The sequence below is a fragment of the Amblyomma americanum genome, chromosome 1 (assembly GCF_052857255.1).
Source record: "Amblyomma americanum isolate KBUSLIRL-KWMA chromosome 1, ASM5285725v1, whole genome shotgun sequence".
Classification (NCBI taxonomy): domain Eukaryota; kingdom Metazoa; phylum Arthropoda; class Arachnida; order Ixodida; family Ixodidae; genus Amblyomma; species Amblyomma americanum.
This window is the reverse complement of record NC_135497.1, coordinates 356,662,513-356,673,780: the sequence shown is the minus strand read 5'-3', so window position 1 is coordinate 356,673,780 and position 11,268 is coordinate 356,662,513. Positions and strand designations below refer to the sequence as shown.

At 44.3% G+C, this 11,268-nt stretch overlaps 1 long non-coding RNA gene across 1 annotated transcript; it reads left to right on the top strand.

Annotated features, from left to right (window-relative positions):
* The first annotated feature begins 2,164 nt into the window (after positions 1–2,164).
* On the top strand, positions 2,165–10,595 carry LOC144115590 (uncharacterized). Its single transcript, XR_013311465.1, has 4 exons — positions 2,165–2,657; positions 3,911–4,130; positions 7,273–7,376; positions 10,244–10,595. It is a non-coding gene; the product is annotated as an uncharacterized LOC144115590 (long non-coding RNA).
* Positions 10,596–11,268: the final 673 nt, after the last annotated feature.

Below are 11,268 nucleotides of genomic sequence, written 5' to 3'. Positions count from 1 at the left end.
CGCTGCGGTGGCTCAGTGGTTAGCTCGGCTGCTGACACAAAAGACGCGGATTCGATCCCGGCGGCGGCGGTCGAATTTCAGGGGAGGCGAAATTTTAGAGGCTCGTGTACTGTGCGATATCAGTGCACGTTAAAGAACCCCAGGTGGTCGAAATTTCCGGAGCCCTTCACTACGCGGTCTCTTATTGCCTGAGTCGCTTTGGCCCTTTGAACCCTCATAAACCATAAAACCGAACCAAATAACCAGTAGGCGCTGGTGCTATTGGTCGGTTACAGATATTTATTTTACAGGGCATATTTGAACAACGCAACTGCTCATCTCTGTGGACATGCGTGAACGCATAAATGTCCCTTTAATACGCGGTAAAAAAACTCTGTCGGTCTTTTTTGCCTGCACTGGCTGCACAGCTGCCAAATGCAAGACTAATTGTCATTTTTGAACAATGTACCGAAGATGCATTGAATACTACAACCTCATATCCCTCTGACAAGATGTGGTATGCAAACTGCAGTTTTTCACCGCACTTCTCGTCGGTGTAGGTAGCAGATGAGAAAAGAACAGGTGCTGTTTCAAACGGGCGACGCGAGCTTCAAGCGAAAGCCACAGTGGGCAACGTTATCGAGATGCATGCAGGTAAAACACATACACTGTTTTGTCGAACGTTTTCTGTTCTGGTTACACTGCAATTTAGTCTCCTGGGCGGCGCAAGCTGCAGCGCAATACAAAAGATAAAGCAGTTATAATTCATCCATGGTATAGCTCTATGAGTTCATCCACCATCTATCCACCCATCCAACACTTCCTGTTTGAAGACCATACCATCGCCCACTACTGGACTTCATAGGATCAGCTAACCTTTCTCCATTACTTTACTCTTTACAGCATCTTTCAACACACACACACACACACACACACACACACACACACACACACACACACACACACACACACACACACACACACACACACACACACACACACACACACACACACACACACACACACACACACACACACACACACACACACACACACACACACACACACACACACACACACACACACACACACACACACACACACACACACACACACACACACACACACACACACACGCGCGCGCGCGCGCGCGCACACGCACACATATATATTTGTTTGAAGAGCCCGCGTGTTTCAAGCTAAAGCAATTACTCATGGAAAAAAACGAGAAGCATCGAAAGCTGGCGCGATTTTTGTGTTAACTTCGCGATGCCTTCACTTTTCTCTCAAAATTACTTCCTTTCTGATTATTTCTTTAAAATTTAGTTATTCAAACCACACCGCTTTGTTTCCTTGATTTTCATTCCGATTTCCTCAAGATCTCTCAAAATTCGTGATTTTTCCCCTAAGATTCCTCTATACTTATGAGCCGCTTGAGATAAACCTGGATGAGTTTTTTCCTGTTTGGATCTGCACCAAACCCTGGCCAATCCCCCACCGTGGGTATACATATATATGCCATCGTATTTGAGGCAAGCGAAAGAGATGGCCTCTGCGCGGACTGCGGCGCGCTGGAGACAGTTTTTTTTTTATTCGAGAAGTGTGCCATGAGGCTGGAGACAGTTTATCATCTGCTGTGTGAGTGCTCCGCATCCTCGAGCGCGTGAACCGCCCTGCGCGCGGCTTATGGAGAGCTGCGGCTTCCGTTCGCCATCGCGGGTTAGCTGCTTTTCTTCGCCACCTCTGCCTGCAGATCGCGCAGCGCCCTTCGCCACCTGGTCCGCTACATCGATGAAGCGGCCATCTGCGGCCGCTTTTGATCACCCACCGAAGCCGTGCGCCACTACTAGTGCTGTGTGAGCGCACCGCCAGCAACGCTACGCGCGCCCAAACGGGTTCCTTGCTTCCTCCCTGCCCCCTCTCTGCTCATTCTTTTCTACCCACTCCCCGCGCGGCTCAGTAGCGGTGTACCCCTGCAAAAGGAGGCAGTTACCGGGCTGCGCCCCCCCCCCTCTTTCCCTACGTACCCGGTGCTCGACCGTTCCCCACGACCATTAATAACCTCTTCAAACAACAACCGAACACAGCGCGGAATGCTTCGCATGCCGCGCTGCGTTATCAAAACCATCGCGACACGCGTCGAGAGAGAGAGAGAGAGAGAGAGAGAGAGAGAGAGAGAGAGAGAGAGAGAGAGGGGGGGGGACTTTATTTACATCGACATGGACCTCGGGCCAGGGGCTCAGCCAGAGGGATTGTCTCCCTCTTGTCGGCCCTGCAGCGCCGTGACCGCAGAGCGTCGTCTACACGGGCGCAAACCTTTTCAAATGCCGCGCGTTTCCGGAAGCGTTTCGGAGCTAGTATCGCCATCAGCACCATTAGTCAAAAGTAGCCACTCCAAAGACTAGCCAGTACCATCAAGAGCGGCGGGCAGGAACATTTTTTTTTTTCCTCCATGGTCAGGATGGCGGGAAGGACTGGTGTTTGCTAATACGGAGCTGTAGTGTTCTTGCGCTAATTCGTTTTTGTTTTTTAAATGACCTAAAAGTCGTCATCAGTATGAATGGTTTTAGAGCATTTTGTCCGAAAGATCTGCGTGGGTTTGAATGGACTATGTGGTACGACATCCGGCAACGCAGAGCAAAGCCGCTTCCACAAGGCACGGGTCCTGCGGCTGTTCGGTGAGTAAAAATAAACGCCTCTGTCTTTTTGTTTCCTCGTATTGTGCAAGAACAATGTACTGTATTACGCGCATTTTTCTAATATGCTGAAGTTCAATGGAATCATGACAGCTGATTTTGAGCTAACGCTAGGGCAGCCGAACGGCGCAGCAAGTGGGCACCGATGCTGGCTGTGTAGTCTGGCCGTGACGACCGCCGCAACTCAAAATCCAGCTACTCCCCACCTCGGTCAGAATTTTGGCTCACCTTTACATCGGCGTTTGAAATAGGCTTTATTGTCTTGCCAGTTCTTGGTGCTTCTTTGTTGTGCCTCATAATTGTCATCGCACGCTGGGAGAAAGAAATTGAGCTACAGCTCCCATTGCTCGGTTCTTCCATGGCAAGGACAGCTGCTTGCGTGCGTGCAAAGTAAATTTTCTTCCTGTGAGATACTGTGAGGTAGAGTGCGCGTTTCTGATCTCGTACAGCAAATGCTACAGGTGTTATATAGATGCTGATTACAATGCTGTCTTTGCATCATGAATGAGCAGTGTGGCAACCGCAGGAGTGATCTGGCGGGGAACGATAAAAGAAATTTTGCGAATATTTCTGTATAAACGCACCATTTTTAGTACGCTTAAAAAAACAACTACTGGGTCTAGTGGAGACCATATGCTTGTGCGGCAGTCTTCAGGTGCTTCTGTACCATATGTCTGACAACATGCATTGTGTGGCAGCCGTGTTTGGCTGCTCATTTGTGCACACTTCAATGTTTTCTGATGCGTTGCTCAAAGCCTGTCATGATGTCTTGTGACTCTGCGGTCTTGTCTAATTGCACTTGAGCTGCCTCCTTTATTTCAAGGCTATTGACCGCAGTGGTCTTATTACTGCCAACCTAAGCTCGAGCACGTATAGGCTAAGGCTCCCAGTGCCCAGCCATTATAGGAGGTCCTGCTAGTGTAGGTTACTGCTGTCCCAAGCAACTTCCCAGACAACATGAATAGGTGTGCCACTGAGCAGCAGGTCTGGTTACGTTAGCTTCTAACTGGCAACACCTCTGGTTACCACAAGTGTCCTTACCCAAATGCTTCGCACTTGCTCATTGTTCCGAGGAATAGTGTCATCAGTGCTCATTGAATGAGACAGTGGTTGTGTGTCCTTTCGTGTGCGCACCTTGGCTAAATGTGCATTCTTTGAGAGCGGTCAGCGTCCAAGTGGCCCACAAACACTTGCATGTTTCATTGAGTGTTTACCCGCCGGTTTCGGATGCACAGGACAATTCCACAGTTGGCCCCATACAACCTGACGTGATCAGCGGATCCAACAGCCTCGGGGCAGTAGCGATGGCACTCGGTTTTTGCCAACCCGGCGAGCCACCGCAATGGAAGCTGGTTGAGCGAACCAAGCGGCGTTTGGAACATTGGTGGCGCACACGACACGGTCACGCTCCTTGAAGGCTCAGGGAGTCCAAAACGTGCCACGGGCATGTATTAGGTGTTTTTATTCTTTAATTTTTTGTTTTGTTACCTTCTTGGCTTGATCAAATCATATTGTATTCTCCAGCAAGTATCTGGATGGTCACCTGGGCTAAAAGCTATACGAACAGCTTGACGAAGGCCCAGGAAACCATTACATGGCAGCAGCAGACAGAACGAAATAACAATTAATGAACAATACAGAAGTGGTCATCAATAAATAAATAGAAAGCTGTCGATCTCCGGATACAAAGGGATAGCCAGCATCATCATCATCATCATTGTGAAAATATGCCAACAGTGACAGTGCCTTTCTGGAAAATTTAGCATTTTGCGCTGTGGAGGAAAACATCACATCGCTCTGTGAATTCTTTTCTGGCTTTGTTAAAAATGCACAGCTGCTCTTTAAACTTTCGAATTCTTACGTGCAGTTTAAGTCACCAAGGACTCAGAATGTTGCTGATATCAAAGAGGTGCTTCCTGGGCATCATTGTCACTTTGGCCTGGAGGTGGAATTGTGGGATCTGCTTCTCAGCGCCGCACACTTGCCACATGTAGCCAGCCTATCGTTTAATGTTGATGGGCTGCCCCTGTCAAACAGCTCGTGACAGCAGTTGTGGCCACCACTGTTTAGTACATTTCAGTAACTTTCACATGCTTGTGCTATTTGTAGTTTGTGCATATGATAGTGCTTCAACGCCCAGCGATGCTGACTTATTTGTTTATCCTTTTGACTGTGAGTTGGGACTGTTGAATGAAAAGACATCAGCAGAATTCCATGTATGCATGGGTACTGTCAGCATCAAATGTGAACAGGCTAACTTGATCTTGAAAAGAGCACAGATAATAGCTCCTGGTGATGACATCTAGTGTTTATTAACGTTTTCACTCAGGCCTCTTCACATCACTGAAGCCAAAATCAAGTGTGCTATAATTCAGTCTCCCTAAACTCCCATTTTTCTAACAGCCCTTCGAATGGCTGTGGCTGCGGCTTTTCCTGTTTCCTTTATACTTTTTTTTATTTCCTTTGGTTTTTTGCTGTGAAAAATTCTTTCTTGATAAATTTTTTTCCATTTCTAATTGGATTAAACCTGTTATGCATAGTTTGCTCTGACGTCAGAGCGACCGCTATCTTTTGGTCCAGAAAGCGCTATGAAAGCCTGGGCGTTTCCCTAATCAGTATATTGCCAACCAGTTCCTGCATACACTATGGGAGCTAGCCTGCACACCCAAAGATGGCATCCATGACGTCACATACAATCTATCTGTACTTATTGGCACAGGCCAGAACGCCTTTATCCTTGAGTCTTCTGTATTAGTCCTACCACAGTATGAGTACAGGTCATTGTGCTAAGATCAGCCTTAGATGTTGGCTCACTCCATCAGAATTCTCCTTGCTACTCATAGCTAGGTTATATGTTACCTAGGAAGGTGTCCTTGCTTTTTCTCATGTCGCGTGCATTTTTACCGTTCACAAAATTTTTTTACTAAACATTTGTCATTCAAACAGTGTAGGTTTGCCAGTTCTCAGGTATTGTGGAGGTGTGAACGCCGAGTCATACAAAAGGAGGATACTGTGTACCGTCATGACAGACAAGCTGGCATCACTATTTTCTTGGTATGGGAAGATGGGAAAGCATGCCTTTAGGTACTTCATTCTGTTGAAGTGCATTGTTAGTAAGTTCTGTGAAATCACGGTCCTCAAGGGAAAAAAAAAATATTTGTTTCTATTTGGCATACTATGTGAAGCTGTGCAGTATTGCTATGGGCTGATGTGTGCAGTTCTTATAGGGATTCAGGGCAGGGTGCTTTAGTCCATTTCCACTGTCTGCTTCACACCTTTATCGTTATTACAGCTGGGTACCTTGAGCATTGCCTTCTGTTACACATGGGCTCCGCTGCTATCACTGCAAGGAATTTTGTGATAGTACTTAGGCATGTTGGTGTGCAAGTAATGATAGAGAATAGCCTGATGGGCATTTAATAGTATGAATGCAGGACATATGGCAAATACACATCTAAGCAAAAAATGCGGTGGTCATATTAGAAACGTCAGTCATTGTAAAAGTTCTAAGACGGACAAGAAACCAAAACAGAGCTCTGTAGCAACAATGAAACAAAAATACACTGTGATACAAAAAAAAGATAAAAGAAGTATCATTTGAGAAGATGTTTCCATAGTTAACCTTGAAAGGGTCAGAGGTGTCTTGAGGTATGCCTGTGATTACTAATATTCTTATACAATGTGCATTAAGGTGATCTACTGCAAAAAAAAACACAATACTCTGTGGATGTACGAGATTCACGTTTTGGGCCTCTGCTTTTCATATGAATTGCCTCGGAAGCAGTGAAATTTTATGGGTGGTTCCTGGCTCTTCATGAATTCTGCGCACTGTTGTGGCACCTCACAAGACAACAGTAATGACTTCCAGAATTCTGTGAAAATGAAGAAATCGATGCCATTGTCAAAAGTAAAAAGAATATTACATTCAAAGCGCGTTAATCCGGCTAAATACGTCTCTGCATTCCATACAATTTCGCCTATAGTGAGGCAGCGCTGTTGTCGTGCTGGCAAACTTGAGCTCAGGTTTGCTATAAGACAAAGGCATGAAGAGGAAGTGAGCAGGATGGGTGCTTTCTTTTTCATGTATTTGTTATATCAGCATTTCTTTTATTTTTCAAACAGGTAATGAACCAAATAGGTCAACAGTATATCTTGCTGAAGTATCTAGGAGCATGCTGAGGTCACTTATGTTCGCCATTCCTAGTTTCTGCGTGTATATATGAAAGTCATAAAGTCAGGCGTCTTGATATGAGAATGCGTGAATGTTGACTTCCTTAAAGTAAGCCTATGGAACGGGCCATTTGCACAATATTTTCAACATTTACTACAACCAGTGTGAACTTTGTTCAGTGAAATGTGTAGGTCAGGGGTTGCTTCCAGAGATCACAGCATGGGCAGTGTACATTGATGCTCAACCTTTACATCTGCAAGAAAATGTGAACTCATGTGAAAATCATTTGTTTTGTTATATCTATAACCGTTGTTAAACAACAAACCTTTGTTGGCGCTAGTACCAGACCAGCTGCTTTATCATTTTAGCAACAAAACTCTTATGAAAAAGCCAAAATCTGCCGGCAAATTTTCTTTTCTCTTTCAGATGCTGCCAAAGGGGTGTACAACTGCAGTGACATTGCTGCTGCGATTGTTATCAAAGAATGGCTGTGCCACACCCCTGCAAGGTAGCGAGAGGATTTGGGAAAGGTGGGTTCAGTGAAGCTCTCCTGGGTGTTTATCAGTAGCAAGTGGTAGTTATATGCTCATAAATAGGCTGAATTTAACTGTGCCCTGTTTTAAAAAGAGCTAGTTGGTAGATTTTATTTTTACCTCCAGCTTGAAGAATATGGAACAAGCACAACAAAACACACGAAGCACAATGCCATCATTACATTACACTGTAACATACAGTTCATGCATGGTAGGTCAATGTTGGTAGGTGGGAAATGGTTCATGTGGTCGATGGCTGGTGTCATTTACTTTAACATATAGCATTTGCCAGGTGGAACTTTCTTTGTCTTTCAAGGCTGTGGACATGGTACTGACAAAGTAATATTCATGGCCAGGGCATTCATGAGCTACATCACTCCATGCTGCATTTCTGGCCACTTTCCTATTTGCCTTAGATAATGCATGCATACACCTGACCTCCCAAATTTAGGTCTAACAGGAGCCAACAACACATTTTCAATAGGAATGTTCAGAGCCCCAACCACATTAGTGCATGTATATGAACTATCCTTGCCTTTACTGGCACAGTAAGCCTGCCAGCTACCAAGTACCGAAGTGTTCTGACACTGGGCATTGAGCACGTCATCCCTTTCTCTCCCTTCAATGTTTGCCCGTTACGTACCATATGTTACACTGCAGTGTAATGAAATTATTTGATGCAGTGCTGTGACTCTCACTTTTTTGTACTTGTCCAGTCTATCTAAAAGTGATGCCCTGCTGAATTGCTGTAATATAATTCCGCTGCCACTCTGAGACTGTGGCAGTTGTTCAGAAAACTGACTGATTTCCTGAAGAATGCCAAAAGCAAAAACCACCGAAACCAAGGGGGAATTTTCCGTTGTTCGTTTTTAAAATTATTTGTGGGTTTTATCAGTGGGAAATTTATAGTGCGATTAATTTGGTTTAAACATCATTCATTACAAAGTAGAAGAAAAAACCACACGCTGTCAAGGGAACATGAACCCATGACCTCTAAGTTATGCATCCTGTGCTGTACCAACTCGGTAACAGTGACGGCTTTCCAATCTTTTACTTTTGGGGTATTTATGTTGCATGCGATCTAACTTTGAGAATGATCACCAGCACATCCTCGTCCATAGCAGCGGACATAGTGCGGCCTGTATTACCGCGGGTGTCGCATGGAACGATTCTTTACCTGAGTTGAAATTTTCATCTGGGCACACATCTGAAGTTCAGAGCAGTATCTTCATTATGTTCATGTATGAAATCATTAACGTTTTCACTGTGGCAATGATTTTTGCAGACATAATGCGTGTACTTCATGGCCCACCTGTGGCCCACCCTTAAATTTTCTTGGGTGTGGTGTGACCCACCAGTGAGGCTTTGACAAAGCTGACTTATTGGAACCAACAGCAGAAGTCGCAAACCTGGCATATGGATTTTTCTCAGGCGCTTTGAAAAATGTGAGCTGTCCCAGAGCTTCATCACGCCACTCTATTCGTGCCATGCAGTGGGAATGCACGTGACCTACTGATGATCCATGACGCTGTGAACGTGTATTTACCCTTCTTTACAGGCCCGTTGGCTATTATTTAAGTTAGCATAAAATTCTGAACAGTGCATTAGTAACCAAAATAAGCAATAAAAAGGGAAAAAATACATGGTAAATAATATGTGAACACATGATCACTGTACAGAAGAGCATAAGAAACGACATGGAAATAATGTAATAAAATGTGCGACACAGGGTAAAACTAGAATGCACATGGAATGTACTATCATTGCGTGATATAGCACGGTTAAGGCAGACAAATCAGAGAAAAAAGGGAAATTGGAAGCATAATAGGTACACAGAAGTTAAAAAATCAAAACTGCACTTAACAGCCGCATCCAAATAAACAAAAACAGAGATGGGTACAGAGGCGTGCTAAATGACGGCTTCAGTGAAAGGTGATGGAGCGTATCTAGATTAAACAGAGAAACGATGTTTTTTTTTCAGGGTGTTCCAGAATCTGATGGCTCATGAAAGTGCTAATGAATTGAAAGCTAATGTTTCACAATATATCCTTGTAAAACTGAGGTGATTGTGCAGTCTTTGGGTATGTGGGATGGAACATGGAGGTGAAATGAACTTGGTCTATTGAAGTGTACATACTTGTGAAATATTGTTGGGAGAGTGATGTCATGGCATGTGCTTGAAGATTGCAGTGAAAGATCAGTTTTAATCTGTGTGGTGCTTGAATGGTGTAGTTAGTTTTGTGAAATGAATCGTGCTGTTGTATTTTGATGGATTCTAACATTATTTGTCATTGGTGTCATGCAGAAAGCATTTTTATTAAATTTGCATAGAGGGAATTACGTTTCTTGCTTACCACTACAATACCCTTGCTCTTCTTGATTCATTGTCCCAAAGCTCTGATTTTGCAGTCTTTGCAGGCCTTATAGGGTCAGCAGGAAAGTCTGAAAACATGTCGCTACTGATTAAAATCAAGCCCTTCACCAAGTTATCAGCCTCTTATGTATGCTAAGAATGAACTATTTAGTTAGATCTTTTTGTACATTCTGAAAAAAAGGGGCGAAAATAAAGATAATTTAAGACTTGTATATTGTGAAACATATTGAACTGCCGTGGTGGCTCAGTGGTTATGACACTCAGCTGCTGACCCAAATGGCACGGGCTCGATCCCGGCCGCAGCGGATGCATTTCGGTGGAGGCGAAATTCTAGAGGCCAGCGTACTGTGCGATGTCAGTGCATGTTAAAGAACCCCAGGTGGTCGAAATTTTTGGAGGCCTTACTACGGCGTCCCTCATAGCCTGAGTTGCTTTGGGATGTTAAACCCCCATAAACCAAACCTAATCTGCTTTCTGTTTCTGTATTTAGCTTATGCAGGCCAGCACCCAATTACACAAGCCCAAGGTCAACTGAGTCGACTTTCTATGACTTCCCAGGCCAGGCCACGTCTTATCGTGTGTGCAGCTGTGCCCCGTCTGGAAGCCCACCTCTTGTAGTGTGTATATGCACTCCATGTTTGAGCCCACATCTTATCGTGTATGTGTTGGCCATGTGTGAGACCATATATCATCGCCTGTTTGTGCCTTACGTGTGTGCCTGAAAATCGCACCAATGATGCAGTGATACTAAATGAATCAGTTTCTTAATTTTTTTGCTTGCTTGATGTATAAAATGTTTTTAAAAAGGGCTACATAATTCCAAAATGGTGATTTAATGATTATTTTATGGTGAGTGTGGTGCTTTTCTGTGTCACTGATTTATTATGGACTGTTGTGAAGACAGCAAGCTCTCTCTTTGTGTCGTCATGTGTAATATTTTTATTTTGTATGGTTTTATTGCAGAATGTTCTGAAATTTTGTTGTTAATGTCTCAGTTTTGTTTTTGAACCGCTTTGTGCAGAGAGTTAATCATTCAAGAGTTTTGTAATGTACAGTAAAACCTCGTTGACATGTTTTTAAAAATCTGCGAGAAGAAAATGTATCTGGGAAAAGGTATGATCCAAACTACCAAACTTTGAGAAATGTAACTGCTGAATGAGGTACAAAGACATTTATCGACAATTTCACTTCATAAAAAATCAATTCATAGCACAGAATCTGAACAAATCCATTTCTAGTGCTCGCAGAATTCAGCCCACGCTCGTGCTCTATTAAGCGGGGAAGTAACTTCGTAACGCATCTGGTCCGTCGACGGCAATGACGAAAGTAACCAAAATATTCTTGTCGTTTTTAGATGCTTCGCCTCTTTGCACATAAATACTGCGGAGAAGCCACCGCGGCGGCTGATTGTTGTAGAGTTTCTAAGCGCATCACTGTAGTTAGTAGATGCTTCGTCCCCTTGCCCTTACGCAGCCGCGAAGAAACCTCGGCGTTCTCTTCATGTCACATCCCCGC